We start from the raw sequence: 15,337 nt of genomic DNA, 5'->3' as shown, positions 1-15,337 counted from the left end.
ATCTCCACTGACAGTCTTCTTCTCTTACTTGGTACCTCTGCAAGTATTTTACAGAGTTTCTCTGCATTTTCTGGAAATGCCACTTCATAGGGACATGCTGTGACTTCAGTGGTTCCCATTACTCATTGCACTTTGCATATGGTCATGTCTGGTAGTTGTGGTGTCATTCTGTGGCAATGAGTTCCATCTGTTATTATGCATGATGTAAAAATACTTTAGTTTTCTCACTCTTACAATGTGAGATATGACTCATGTCTGCTACATAATGCTTCTTTGTTTTGCTTGCCTCAACCTTAGCCTTTATATTTGAAAGACAAACTATTTTCTGTATGAAAGTCGTCTCTTCTGTCTCATACGTTTTTGTCATTCTCCTAAGTATTCTGGTGCCTTTTAAGATCGAATGACCAGAAACTAAACGTAGATCTGAAGAAAAAATTTGTCAGTTAACAGTACTATGGCAGATGTATGTGTGTGCCCCACAGCCTTTGCACATAGCCCTTGTCCAGTAGGAACACTTCCTTATACTAAGTTTTCATATTCTGATTGTGAGTACTGTCTGTGAGAGAACAGATTTCATGTGTTTATGCATCCAGCAACATGAATTGTCCAGTATCATGGGGTTAGATGCTTTATTGGTGGTTACTGAGTCCCAGCTGGCACAGATTGAAACACCTGTGAGAGTTCTCCTCCTTGCCCTTACCTTAGAGAGTATAGTGCCAGGAGGATGGAGGTGCAGGCCTTAGCAGATAGGCAGGAATATGTGTGAGAAACCTTCACATAGTCTAATAAAGTGGAATACTGCAAATGGGAAACACAAGGCGAGAGTGTTCCCTGTGACGTTTGGTTTTATTGTCTGAAAATTTTATTTCCTGAGTGACCAATGATGTATTGCAAGCTGAAGAGCCATCCAGACAAGTCAGTGAGGGCTGAGCACCTGATCTGCTGGAGGGGATGAAGTAAGTCAGCAGCAGACATGGGAAGAGCTTTGTATGCAACCACAGATGCTATTTTAGCTTGCAGTTAAACATGCAGACTTGGTGTATTATACATTCCTGAGCTGTGCACTTCTCCCTAGGAAATGTCCGTCATACATTGACACTTTTCTTCAGGCTGAGTGTGCTGAAACCCAATATTTTTATGCTTTATCTGGCTTTTACTGCTTGCACAGCCCAATGCTCTGGGTTGTGTGCATGTAGGAGCTTAATTCATGATTGCTTTGCACACAGAAACTATAAGAATAAGCACATCCCCACAGACACAATGGCTCAATGTATAATTTAATGTAGCTTCAAAATTTGATAACCCTTTTAAATAAACAGTGTGTTTTATCTGTTAAATCACATTACAGTATCCCAGCAGATGCTGAATGAGACTGGCATACATAATTTACTGCAGGCTCAATACGTATTGTATGTAATCGTATTAATTATTTATAACTTTACCTACAGATGTATGTGCAACGAAGTTCCACTGCAGTGAAACGCATTTAATTTAGGAAACATGATATTATTTGATTAATCTTTCCTGTGAAGGACAAAGCTGCATCTGAGGATAGTCTTGTGGTTAAGGCAAATTCTGGGGCATGGAAAGATTTGCTTTTCATTGCATCGCAGAATGGCTTAGGTTGGAGCAGGCCTAAGATCACCCAGTTCCAACCTCCCTGCTGTGGGTAGGGTTGCCAGCCACCAGAACAGGCTTGTCCAGAGCCTCATCCACCTCCAGGGATGGGTCATCTGCTAGCTCTTCCCCAGCTCTCCATCCATCAGAACCCCCAAATTCTTCTTGTCAGGGCTGGTCTCAATGAGTTCTCTTGGTCTGTATTCATATGTGGGATTGCCTCAACCCAAGTGCAACACCTCACACTTGGCCTTGTTAAGCCTCTTTTATAAACCTTTCTTAAAGGTTGTTTTTTGTTTGTTGGTTTGTTTGTTTTTCCTGTTTAGAAGTCTCTGCTTATGACTTTGGACAAAGCACTTTATCCATATCTTTTTCTTGCTTCTTTTGTGAATACTTCTATTGATATTCAGTAACCCACGAGTAGTGTGAACTGTATGAAGCTAAATGAATTGCATATTTTAAAGTGCATATTCTATTCCAATTGGAAGGTGCTGTAGACAGTGAAATACTGCCATAGAAAAATCAGGTTTGCTTTTGGTAAACTCTTCATAATCTGATGCATGAGATTAGGTAGTTTATTCCTTTTCTGCTCTTGAGAAGGTGGTGTTTATTAAGGAGAGTTTTCATGCTCAAAATGTTCTTTTAGCTCTAGGGGAATATCTGAAACTGTGGATCTTGCAATCAAAATGTCAGAAAAGATCATCTTGCATAGACAGTGGAGAGAACACAAAAACACAAATGATTAATGCCTGCACATTTTTGTGGTGAGGTTTAATGATCTTTATTTAGGGGGGAGAGGCATAGTGCAATTTAGGTGCTAGAAGAAACAGAATCCTAAAATGCATTGAGAGAAGATGATGCCAGCAGGAGTTTTTTGTATTAGTGGTGAATTCAGCCATCAGGCAATTTCTTCCTTTTGTTAGAGAAATATAATTCTAGTAGGTTTTGCAAGAATGTTCCAATCTGAAATGCAGTGGCACACACGTCAGGTGTAGGCTTCCAACAAACTTTAGTAAAAGGGATTTCCAAGTTCCTATTAAGTATGTGGGCTTTATAAAGAGATTTGACAAAAAACATTTGTAGGTTGGAATTAAAAGAGTATCTCAGTGGTCATAGCAGATTTAGGAATGAACAGCATGAGAGATCAGAGAGGGCAGTTATAGGACTGATGTTGCGTGTAGCAGAAGGGAAGGAAGATGCCATGGCATAGTTGTCTTTGGCAGGACACCAGTCAACAAGGGGCTGCATACCTAAGATGCAGGTGGTTTGGATAAACTCCCATTCTGTTATTCTTTTTGGAGTATTTGCTGCTTGGTGACATTATCGCCCAGCTTTTCAAAATAGATACCCCAGCTAAAGCTCAGGAGCAGCTGTGTGCGCTGCAACAGAGGAAACTGGAGCTGTCAGTCACTCAGCTAATGGCAGGCAGAAAGTGCACATAAATGTTTGTTGCGGTGTTTAGCTTGTTATAAGCTACTTAATTCAACTCTGCAAATGTCTGGAGAGAATAACAACATTTATGTGAGAAGGTAGCTTCTATGCTTTTATATATAAAAAAAATATTCACAAAGCCTGTATGTAATTCCTTCCATACTTTGCCTCATGCAAGACCAAAGCTAAGCACGTAATTGCCTGTTCCCTCCTCTCCTCATTTTCCTAAATAAACATCTTAACAATAATTAGGTTATGAAGATTCGAAGCCTTAGCTGATGCTTGTATCTTGTTGCCAATAGTCATGTGTGCTACAACCATGCCAATTATTAGAGAGATGCTCCCTTTACAAAAGTAATGTCACAAAATAATCCTTTCCAAACCTATGGGTGCTATTGCTGCCCTCACATTTGCATTCAGTTTCCAAATGATTACAGTGTTGTGTAGCGTAAGATAATAATGAAATCTTTAGCAGTTGCAATTGTATTAGTATATACATTTCTCAGAATATTTGCAAAATACAATGGAATTTAACAGGAGAGAATAAGATCTGCTGTCAAATCACTCCCAGAAATAGGTTATTGAAACAAAAAAGTTTGGAAAAATCAGATTCACAAATGATGAGATTTGGATTTATTGGGATTATTTTATTTCTGTGGTACTCATCATGTTAATATCTGATTGTCTTTTGCATTGAAAAACACATTTATTAGCTTTTTTCAGATTTCTCAAATATTATTTCTCTCTTTTCCACACTTTAATTATTAAAGGAGAACTGAACTCTTTGGCATCAGCTTAACTACTATCTACTGTATACTCTTTATGACTGAGATACAGATGCTGTGCTGATCACTGAAGTATGTGAAGATCGAGTACCAGCATTTTTGGCTTTTGGGCAGCGGTTCAATATTCTTATACAAATTACTTGACTTTCTTTGCCTCGCTTCCCACGCTTAGTTTGACCTTGGGCTGTACAAATCCAGGGTGTCTCTTGTGTAAAATGAGAAAAGAGCTGGAAATACCTCAAAAAGATATATACTCAAAAGTATGCATATTGTTGATATTATGCAATTAATTTGATTGTTTTCCGTGGCCTTTTTCGAGCTCTGTGTTTTTTGGATGACTTATGCTCGGTGCCTGCACTGCTGAACTTGGATAGCAGGGCGCTTTCCATATTATGACAGAAAGCAGCACTTGGCACAGCTTCATCTCAAGACACATGTCCTTTCTAGGAATACCCTGGCTGCCAACATGTGTGTTTGCTAAACACTTGGCACACAGGGAATTTTGTAATACACCAGGCTTGCTAGCAGAAGGCAGAAAGCAGCCATATGTCACAGCACAGACAGTGATATGGCTGGGCTACAGAATGGAGGTGTGACTGAGTAGACTTTCAGGTTTATCAGGCTAGAGTATGTGGTTTTGGAAGGTGTGCATAAAAATCCTTTCTGTTCTCCATGAGGTGAGACAAAGTTCTTGTCCACCTCAGACCACCTGCCAGTGTGTTCTGTGAGCAGTCTCTCTGGGATTCATCTGTCTCAGATCTGTGCACGTATATGTGTATATGCCTCTTGCTGAATCACTGGAAGTACTATTTGGCTGCAGCCCAAGCTTTAGAGGGAGACGACCTGCTTTTGTGGAAATGGCAGTTTTCTGAGAGCTCCCAGTCTTTATAACTACCCAAATCCCTTCAACAACCTCTTTTTGGTTTCTCCTTTCATCCTTTTGTTCTTCTTCTAAACTCTCAGCCACGTCTTCCCTGAGTCAACAAATTGGGTGGATGTGGAGCCCCATTTCAGTGCTCTGATCATTCTGGCTGCCTCATGAAAAAATCTGTGTGTGTCCTGTAGAGACTGAGTGTACTTCTGCTGGCATCAGCCTCTCTGAGTGCAACAACTATACCAAAAATGTGGAGCTGCATTTCGCCCTTAAATATGCTACAAGAACACTGAAAAATTAGCTTTCTGGGTAACTGCAGTCAGGTTTAGTCATAACTTGAGAGCAGAAGAATACAAACCAAGAACAACCTTGGTACTAGATTTTTAGTGTTGATATAGATGAGTCACATGCTTAATCCTCTTTAGTCAATGGGAGCAGTAACCTGGAATTCTAACTGTTAAGATCTGCTCTATTACATGAAACTATGTAAATTAATTTGCATATATTTTTTGTATGTGTAAAGAGTTTGAGAAGGCTGCCAGTCATAAGAACATGCATGAAAACAAAACAGAATTGAGAGAAGTCATATCACAGTTGGAACTTATGAAATTAAAATTTGATGTTAAAAACTGATAAAAGCATATACAAATTGTGCACTGATTGCTATACAAGCATATAATGACATATGTATTATTAGTATATATACCTGTATATCAGTCAACACACTGGAAGACTGGAACTTATTATGCAACATAATTTAATTGAAAAACTTAGTAAAATACTACAAATTAGTAAATACTTAAATAATATACTTGTCCTTTGTTTTTATGTAGTCATGTCAAATATGGTTTTTTAAAGACTATAAAAAAGTCAGTTCAAAGTATGAAGTCAGCTCCAAATTTTGGGGATATTTTGGGGATTATTTCTCACTATGTGCAACTGCTTGTTAACCTTGTTCTTCCCAGCGGTATGGGACACTTGTCAGGGCAGCTTGCATTGAGGCAAACTGCAAGAATACCCTGCAAACAGAGGGATGCTGTGGTGATTTTTCATCTCATATGATGGCATTGTTAAAGCAGGGATTTTGTGGTAGGCAAAGGTCTGAGCAGTTCTGTCAGCTGAGCTTTTTTATCTGGCTGGTTTGGAGTAGGTTTCAGCAGACGGTTGCTCTTTGCCAATCTCAGTTATGGGGTTTCCCTTGCTCTTAGCACGGCTATGAGCCTCCAAGCAGGACAGCCACAGTCCTGTGCCTTTTGTCTCCTTAGTATTGCTTGTGTTTCTGGCCACTTCTCAAAAGCACAGGAAAACCACTTGTGGGTGCCTACAGTGCTTTAACCAGTACATGGACACTGCAAATATGCAGAGTTGTCATTGCTATGGGATTGCTATATTTGTGCTGAATACTTCATGAGGGTTTGTAATGACTTGTTTTCTAAAGAAAAGAACAGCAGTACTCACTGTACCTTGTGCAGAAGGCCCTTCAAGAAAGATTAAGTCTGTATAGGATAGAAGCGCTCTGAGTCTGATGTTGTGATGATATGCAGGGGTCTGTAAAAGCACTGTTTTAGGAAGGAGCCTCACGTGCAAGGTTGGATACTTGGGATTTCTGGGCTGAATAAAGGTAAAGAGGAGTAAGCCCTTGCTGTCTTGGTTGTGTGTGGCCACTCATGTACTGCTGAAGGGCCCCAGCCTGGTGTCTGAGACTGCATTGTTTGGGTTGCAGTTGATAACTGCTCTTCTGAAACGTTTCTCCTGAGAGAGGAGGGTCACCTTATTCCCGGTTATCTAACTGGGCAGTGAAATCAGGAAAACCCATTTATCAGGAGAAAACTTTCTGCTGCTCTGTGTGCAAATGTCGTCTTGTGTTTCATTGCATTTTTGGAGGCACAAGATGCTAACGTCATGCTCTTGCCTACCTTTTATTTTAAGCTGCACTGTCTGTTTTTGCCTTTCCACAAGCACTAACCGCCAGGCCACGTACAATTACCCAAACTCCCCCGTGCTTGCCATGGCAATCAGCTGCTCCGGTGGGTGCGGCCCTTGGCGAGAGGAGGGTGCTGAGGCATGGCAGGGCTGGATTGGCTGGCGGTGAGGTAATGCTGAGCCGGGAGTCTGGAGATGCAGGGATGGGGACACATCCTGACAGCCTCCCTCACTTGCTTCTGCAAACACACAATGGGGCTGCACATGTCTCTGGGTAGCAGAGATGGACCTGCACTTGCTGGGATAGATCTCACATCTCTGTGAGGGATTCTTCCCAATGTTTGTCTCAGAAATAGAAAAGATACTTGACTTTCCCCCCGGTACTGTCACATAATTTCTTATATTTCTTTGTTTTTTTAGAGTTTAGAGCAGGTGTGAGGAATTACACAGGAAGGAAAAAAGGGTCAGAGCATACATAGAATAGAATACTACAGGTGGGTTTCAGAGAGGGAATGACTGTTTGACTGCTTCTATCGAGGCAGTAGTTCAAGGAACAGGAAGACCTCAGCAGATTTTTTTGGTATATTTTTGTTACCCACATGTAAGTAGAAAATAGTCTTTGGCTCACACTATTCTGTTAGGTGTGCCCTCTTCATAATAACCGGTGGCTTTGAGTCTGCTTTGTAAAGCAGAGCCCTTGCTGCAGCCCTGGGTGCAGGGCTGCTATTTGCTTTCCTCCAGTCCCACTGCGGTAGTAGTGGCCTGAGTGGTCACTGTCCAACCTCCTGAGGTCGTCCAAATAGTCGAGGCAGCCCATGACTGTGACACAACTGAGCAATTTTCAGTCTGTCCGAGAGAGGGCACATTAACAAGGTAATTATAGCACATTACGCAAGCAGGGACACATCAATTTTAATCCTTGAAGCATCCTAGTGAAGTAGATAAGTGAGTACTATTAGGCCCATTTTACAAAAAGAGAGACCGAATTAAAAGCTAAAATGATTTGTCTATGGCAAAGGCAGTAATTGGTGTGAAGGGCAAGGGTTGTAGGAAAAGGGCCTGATTCACAAACCTCAGCAGGGAACCTTTCCTACTTGATTTCGGAAAACTCTCCACAGGCTCCAACCAACACTGTGCCAGCTGGAGCTGAGAGAATGGGTCTTGGATCATTATGTTTTGACATTCAGGTTTTTTTTTTTTCTGTCAAACTAATTGTCATTAAGTTGAAATTTGTTAACTTGAAATTATTGATGAATCTCTTTAGAAAATAAGCCCTGGTTTACCTATAATTTGTAGGCAGGTTTGCACAAATACACAGGATTTATATCCCTGTTAATGCCCTGGCTATGTCTTGGTGTAGAAACAATTTAGAAGTTGCAAAGTGGTTCTGTTCGTTGTAATTGTTTAATCAAACAGATCACAACAATTCAGGGTTGTTTTTACCCAGAGGTTAAAGGTCAATTTTCATTGTTGCTGGATAGCTGTTCAACTTGAGTTAGTCTTAATTAATACTTAAATTAAAATATATATATATACATATATATATATATTTTGCAAGATTTGTTAGCTCTCAGGAGTTTATTTCGGGAAAGAAATATGAACCAGTCTTAAAGTAGAAGAAGCTTGCAGCCATATTCATTCCCATTTCGTTTCCTACATTCATCACACCAAAGTGTTATTGTGCAGTTTTTTCTTGTGCTGTAAATCAGTCTTGTTTCACTGACTGATCATCTAACAGAAAAACACTGATTTCTCAGTCAATTAATGACATAACTTCACAAAAAAACTTGTAGCTAGGTATTATACTTATTATGGTCATATAGTGGAATTAACCCTTGTTAAACATGGGTTAACTCATGCAGATGCAAAACTTGTTCTAGCTACAAGCCATCTGTAGTGGATACACAGTATACATACAGAAAGAGACAGTAAAGTGATTTAATGATGTTCATAGTTCAGATTCATTGTGAACAGGCGTCTTGTAAAGAAAAGGAAAAAATTAGATTGAGATTTGGATTCACAAGTCAGGCCTTCAGAGCTCTGCTCCACATGTCAGGCTGGTCTGTCTGCAGCAGTTGCATGTCAGATTGCGAGTGTCTTACCCAGTTTCTCTTTGAGCATTTAAAATTGGGCATGCCTCCTTTTTGTTCCAATAGATTAGAAGCTCTGAGGACTCAAAGGGCAATACCTTTTTGCAATCTGCAAATATATTTGTGTTATTTACTGTAAATAGGTAGGTTTTCTTAATCAATTTTAATCCATGGTCATGTTTTTCTCTTATGTGATAAGCACACAGAAGTATCATCTTGCTAGAATTCACAATTACTGAAGTAATAGACACTGAGAATAATTTATTTTCCAGATCTTTGGATTCAGTTCAGCCCCTGCTGTGCTATTAATATAGCTCTTTTCACCAGCTATAAAAATCAAAACAAATGCATATGAAACCATATACGAGTTTATTCGTTTTCTCTCTCTAATGGAAGTTGAAATACCTGCAGCAACACAGAATCATGCCTGAGAGTCTGAGTTTGAATTAAACCCCAGAGTCTCTGGCTGCTCTAATCTCCTGATTATGTAGAATACAGTTTAAACTATGAGAAATGTTTTCCTTGTGTTGTAGTGACAGTTCTGGACCTGGTCTGAACCTGCAACTGCAGATAGATATGGAAGTGAATGAAGTTAATTGATAAGTCAACTTGAAAACAAATGTTCCTTTTAATATTTGGAGGAGTTAAAGGGCATAGGGAGTTGGGTGAAATAGTTCTCCTGTCCCCAGACTGCAGTGAAAATAGCTAATGCATGTTAAAATATTATGCTGAAGCGGGCTAGCTGGAATAGCTGCATCATTTTGTATTTGTCTGAATAGCAGCTCTGTGTTTGCTGTGGATGGTACCATCTATCTTCTAAAGATCTTATGCTGTGTCAGAGTACCTGCACTGGATTCACAACAGAATTGTTCACTGTGTCCTCATAGAACTGAGCAATTTCCAAGTCCTCACTGCAAGCCTGTGCTATCTAAACACAAGAGAAGAAAAGCTTTATGCTCCAGTCTATCCAGAAACACCTGTTTGTGCCTAGACGGCACAGTCTTGCCTAGAGTTGGTGGTGCAAGCTACAAAGCGACTGTTCATGGTAAGGCACTAACTACATCTCAGCTTCCTGTGTGTACTTCCTGATCACAATGGAAAATGCTTTTCAAATTCTATAGGTTCCTTTCATCACTGTGTGTGATTCTGGAACCTATTGCAGTGTTTCTAGCTTTCCCTATACCTCTTCTCGGTTGCATCTTTTTGTGTACTGCATTCTAGTGAGTTTCTGAACAGTATCAGGGTTTCCAGGTCAGTTGGGTTAGGAGGTCACAAGTAGTAGATTCACAGGGACACCAGAAATGGACTTCTTTTTTTTTTTTTTTCTTTTTCTGTGCAATGTGGAAGACTCCTCAATGGTAGAAAAAGGAAAAAGGAGGAGTCTGAGAAGGGAGTGGAGAACTGACTAATCATGTCTCTTTATCACTCTGCCCATTAAACATGATTATTATTGCTCTTATGGGGCCTCTACACAGTCACAATTGGGAATTATGCTAATAATTGTTGTGTCATGAAACTCAATTCATAGCTTATGCTTCCTCATGACTGCATTTCAGTACTCCACAAAACAAAATATGGTTTCCCAGGACAATTTAGGATAGGGAGGGAAGGGCTTTGGTGCCAAAGGCTTGCATCTGGAGCATCGTGTCTTCTTTTCTGAGCTTTGCTGTCAAATGACTTGATGACTATTGAGCAGGCATACGATGAGAAGTGCTGAGCACACCAGACATTACAGGCTGAAAATCTGTTCCTGACTAGTGGATACTGAGGCTGAGTTTTTGTAGAAAACTGGCTGTGATACTGGGATCTGACCTTTTCAAAGGTCTATCCCTTTGACCTGCTTTCTGATGAATTGAGCTGTTTCAGCTTCTCTTGGTATTTGGAGTTATATATATATTCAAACCCTTTTTTTGATGTGCAGAAAAAAATGGCCTGCTGTTTAGAACCACAGGCACCACTCCACTATCAGCAGTAGCAATATGATTTAAGATTATCATCATCAGAAGCACAAACTCCTGATGGTAGAGGATGATGGTAAAAGAAGTTTGTTCCTTAGTACTGCATCAGTGTAAATAGGTAAATTAAGGAAAACCATAACTCAAAGACGTGAAAATTTGGCAACTCTCACTTCTTCCACAGAGTATTAGAATTTGTCTCTTATTTCAAACAAATTAAGTCATCTCTGTATGCTTTCCAATGTCTGTTTCTGGAAATGAGCATCTCAAAATTCTTTCATATAAAAGTGAAAATTCACGTTGGCATATTAATACCCTTGAACCTTGTTCTAATGCCTAATCAACACTTGAAACGTCTTTGAAGAGTCATGGGGCAGGCCGTACATATACACAGGGTAAAAAAGAATAGAGGTTTAAAGATACGGGTTTCCAAGGATGCTTATAGTCTTGGCACTGGCTGTCATCTACTGTAATGAACTATTTTTAGTCACCGAGCACTTCCATTTAAATACTGGGGGCTTTGGTGACTTGTGGAAAATTATTTTGGTCCTCAGCTCTGTTGCTTTGTACTGTATGTGTATAAATGATTAAATGAAGCCAAACACTCCATACCTGTTTTTTATTGACTGGGCTCAAAAAAACAGGCTGTAGAAATGACAGTGATGGCTATTGTAGATCTCAGGAAGACAGGGAAATGAAGATGTAAAGAAATGAAATGGTAGATCTTTTTCTTTCTGTAAAACTTAAGAAGAACTTCTGTTTGCCATAAAGCTTTCCACAAAATATCCCTAGGGTGTTACAGATCAATACTTTTGTTTAAAAACTTGTGCTGAATATATAGTATCTATCTGTAATATCTACCAGTTATGTCACGTTTACAGCTATGTTGCCTCATTGTGTTTCTTCTGATGGAGCTGTTGAGTGTGGGAGATAAACATTTCAGAATATATTCCTTAACTTGAATGGGACAGTTCTACAGGAGCGGAACAAACATATTTGAATCATATAAAACAACTCTAATTGCAGGCTGCACAGCTTTGGAAACTCCTTGAAATGACCAGAGTTGCTTGTGAGAGTACTGCAGTATAATTTACCTCTTGCTTTCCCATTTGTCTCAAAGACTGCTCCATCCATATTCTTGTCATAACCTTTTGCTGACCAGAGATTACATTGAAACAATCTCTTTAGTCTTATGGCAAATTTCTTTTTTTCCTCCAGCTTCTCTGACTTACTTAACCCAAGCACTACTGTCATTGGTCCAACAGGATGAAATGTTTATTAGCATTAGTATTTTCAATAATCTCAATCAGCTGTTTGTTTTCACTACCGTTTGCAAAATCCCCTTGCACTACAAAGAAGTTTTTGATCAAACATTCTGAACTTAGTCTTCAAACAGAGAAAAATAAGATCCTGCAAGTCATCTGCAAGGCTGTCTGGTGGCCAATGTGGTGCTTATGATAGTTCTGTAGTCAAAAGCAAGAGGTCATGAAAGGGGAGGGAAGCTAAAGAAAGGATTGGCATATAAACAATTCAGGCATAATTTATTTTATTTTATTTTATTTTAAACATGGCACAGTTAGAAATTTGAATAAACCACTAGTCAGCAAGATTTATTAAGAGCTATGCTGGAGAACTACCATAGAGATGTGTAATGGTAGCAATTATCAACCACGAGGAAGATCTTCAGTATTGTCAATTAAATGCTGCTTGCTAGAATGTGTTTCTAAGAGTTTTGTTAAGTTTTGGAAGACCCAAAGTAGTGAAGTTAGTTACTCTACATGCGAAAACACCAAAGTAAGAGGATCTGATGAGAAATGTGAACGTATGGGTGCATTCATGCATGGACATGAACACTTAATTTGAGTATTAATATAACAAAGCACCTTGACCCTTTAGTTTTGCCTTTTCTCTTACTGTGGAGAATAGGAGGCTCAGGTAGGACTTTAGTGACTGTGATTTTTTTTAAATGAAGTCATTTGTTATTTAAGAAGCTGTTCCTTAGGTGCTAGAATAACACTAGCAGGCAATGGGTCATTGTAAAGGACTGCATGTTTTACAGTTATTAGTATTTGATGCAGTACAAACAAAAAGTGTTGTCTGTTTCAATTTGTTTGTGTCAGAATTATCTGGATGAAGTAGAAGAATATGGAGGAAAGATAACTCCAATGAGGAATCCTTTTAGGTGATGGTTGTTTGTAGCACTGTCTTAAGAAGCAAGGGAGAGAGCCTGGATGTCCTCTGCTTGACTTCAGTTCACTGAGTCACTGTTCTGTTCCCTGCTTTTGCATTGGGAGCATTGCTACATGTGAGGCAGGAGAGCAGTGAATAGAGATTTCTAGGTTTCTGTACCAGTGCAGGCCAGCAGCTTGCTGAGTAATCCTTGGTGGGAGAGAGGAAGGCTCTGCTTCATTGTGCCTCAGTTTCTTGATTCTATTTTAGGGATGTTAATGATTCTTAAGATGCTAAGTGGCCTTTGAAAAGCTCAGTTCATCACTGCTTCCAGTAGCCTTCGAGGGGCTGCTGCAGAGGTACAAAAGAGAAGAAAGGATTGTTCTCATCACAGCAAAGAAGGGTGCAGGGTAATGAGAAATGCAGGAGGATGAAGGGACATTCGTGAGCACATGCGAAAGTTGGAGCAGTGCACAGAGCTGATCATCAGCCCCTTTGCATAGTAATGGAGTGATGGCAGTGGCTGTCTTGCAGTGCCCACAAAACTGAGGGCTGTTCTCTCCCCCCTGCCTCCCTCCCTGCCCACCCTTCCCTTCCCCGTTCACCCCCAGCAGCCCTGCTGTTTGCAGCCAGGTTCAGCAAAAAAAAAACCAACAACCACATCTCCATGGTAACGGTGAGACAGCTGAAAAATGGCAGCTAAATGCAGCTGCCCCTCATTTAATATCGACTCTGGCACTGACAGAACAGATAATGGGCAATAACACACCATTATGCTGCGGGGAAATGAAATGCTTCAGCAGACGCCTGTCATGCTGCAAGGATTTATTTGTTACTGTACCAGCAGAGATTTCTCTCTCCTTCTGTCTATCCCTTTCTGTCATGCCCTCTCCTTTTCCTCCTTCTCCTTTTCCTGTTTCCGTCTGCTTGTGGACTCATCTTCTTCCTTCACTTCCCACTATTTATACCTTTCCCTCCTGCCTTGCTTTTCTTTTTTCCTGATCTCTTTGCTCTCTTTCCTTCTCTTTCTCTCTGAAAATTCCTGTTCCTGGTAACGAAGTGTGCAGTGTCTGAAGCCCAAGAGTTCAGTAAAGCTCCCAGTGTTTGCCCTCTCAGGCTTCTCATTTTCTTTCTAGGCTGAACAACTTTTCCATATCAGTAGGAGTCTGGTAAGAATGAACTCTGCTTGATGAGGCTTCAGCTGGCGGGTTTCTCTGGGCTGTATTTTGGTCTGACAAGTTCAATATGCTGCAATGGAACTTTGTGATACAAACGTGGCGGATGGTGTTAATGCAAGGGATGATCTTCTGGCACCAGTTTGGGTGGGTTATTTGCAATTGGCCACGGTGCCCAAAGATAGAGCAGTCTGTACCCAGACTGTGGATCATGTTGGTCTCTAAATTGTTCCTGTGTCTCTTCGTTGCAATTTAATAATCCACGGTTAGCGTGACATTGTGATTGCCAAGGTTGTTTTGTTTATTTTTATTTTATTATTTTTTAAATAAGTGTTGCTCTTTTGTGAATCTGAAATGTCCCAGAGAGCAAATTATCCCCCGCAGCTCTTGTAAGAGAAAGACTGTCCTGCTGCAGATGTGAGGCATCACAGGCTGCTGGGTGAGTTTCAGGTGCTTTGAACTAAGCTGTGAATGTTCAGGTACATATGTTTTAAAGAGAATTAAACGAGGGCTCTGAAACTCGTTACGTAGGTTTTCAAAAGCTGATCAGACATTATCAGGAGTCTTTCGGTGTGGGTTCAGTTTATACAGCCAAAAGCATTCTCACTCTTTCCACTGAAGTTTATTTCCACATCTCCATGCAAAGAAACATGAAATCCTTGCAGATGTATAGTCATGTGGGCACAGCCGCGTCTGTGCAAGTGACCTTTGCTGGTAGGCTGTGTCCAGACATGTATCTGATGAGTAGAGTGGGAGGGCTATAGCATTTTCTCCTCCTACACAATGCATACCATCTGTGCCATGTCCTGATCACACAATGTAGCAGAGCTCTGGCAGCAGCCCAGTTCCCCTCACTGCAGTTATCATCAAGACTGTGTCAGCTCCCCTTGCTTCACCCCTGCTTGGTGTTTGTCTTGGAAAACCTGTGTGGTGCAGAACCTTTCTGAGGCTCAGGCCTGGAGGAGTCTACAGACACAGCCTGCAGAGAACAGCTTTTAAGACAGATGTTTATGAATTCTTTTGCTAGTAGTTTAAGTCTTGTACATTATCAAACAGAACTATACCAGCCAACTTACATTTTCTGACAATATAATTACATCTGTACTCATGCTTTTGTTATCGCTGATATGGTGTTTAGAGGAGATGGTGGTTTTCTGTTTCCTTTTTTATTTTGTGATTTTTGGTTCACCCTGCTGGTGTGTCTGTGTATCTGATCTTTAGGTAAGAGTATGCCTAAATTGTCTAAGTGAAATATTTATGTGCAAGGTACCATATGGACCTACACTGAGATCATTCTTCTTTTCCCTAAGTGTGATGA

At 40.3% G+C, this 15,337-nt stretch overlaps 1 protein-coding gene across 37 annotated transcripts in view; it reads left to right on the top strand.

Annotated features, from left to right (window-relative positions):
• NRXN3 (neurexin 3) overlaps positions 1–15,337 on the top strand; it is an 898,188-nt gene that overhangs the window by 201,808 nt on the left and 681,043 nt on the right. The window contains exon 1 of one of the 37 annotated variants that reach the window (XM_072337899.1): positions 13,993–14,013. The exons of the other annotated variants lie outside the window; for them this stretch is intronic. The gene's annotated coding sequence lies outside the window, so the exon portion shown is untranslated. Of the gene's footprint in view, positions 1–13,992; positions 14,014–15,337 lie in introns of those variants that run through there. 37 annotated transcript variants of the gene reach the window in all.

The sequence above is a fragment of the Excalfactoria chinensis genome, chromosome 5, assembly GCF_039878825.1.
Source record: "Excalfactoria chinensis isolate bCotChi1 chromosome 5, bCotChi1.hap2, whole genome shotgun sequence".
NCBI classification, from domain to species: Eukaryota; Metazoa; Chordata; class Aves; order Galliformes; family Phasianidae; genus Excalfactoria; species Excalfactoria chinensis.
This window is presented reverse-complemented; position numbering and strand designations above follow the sequence as displayed.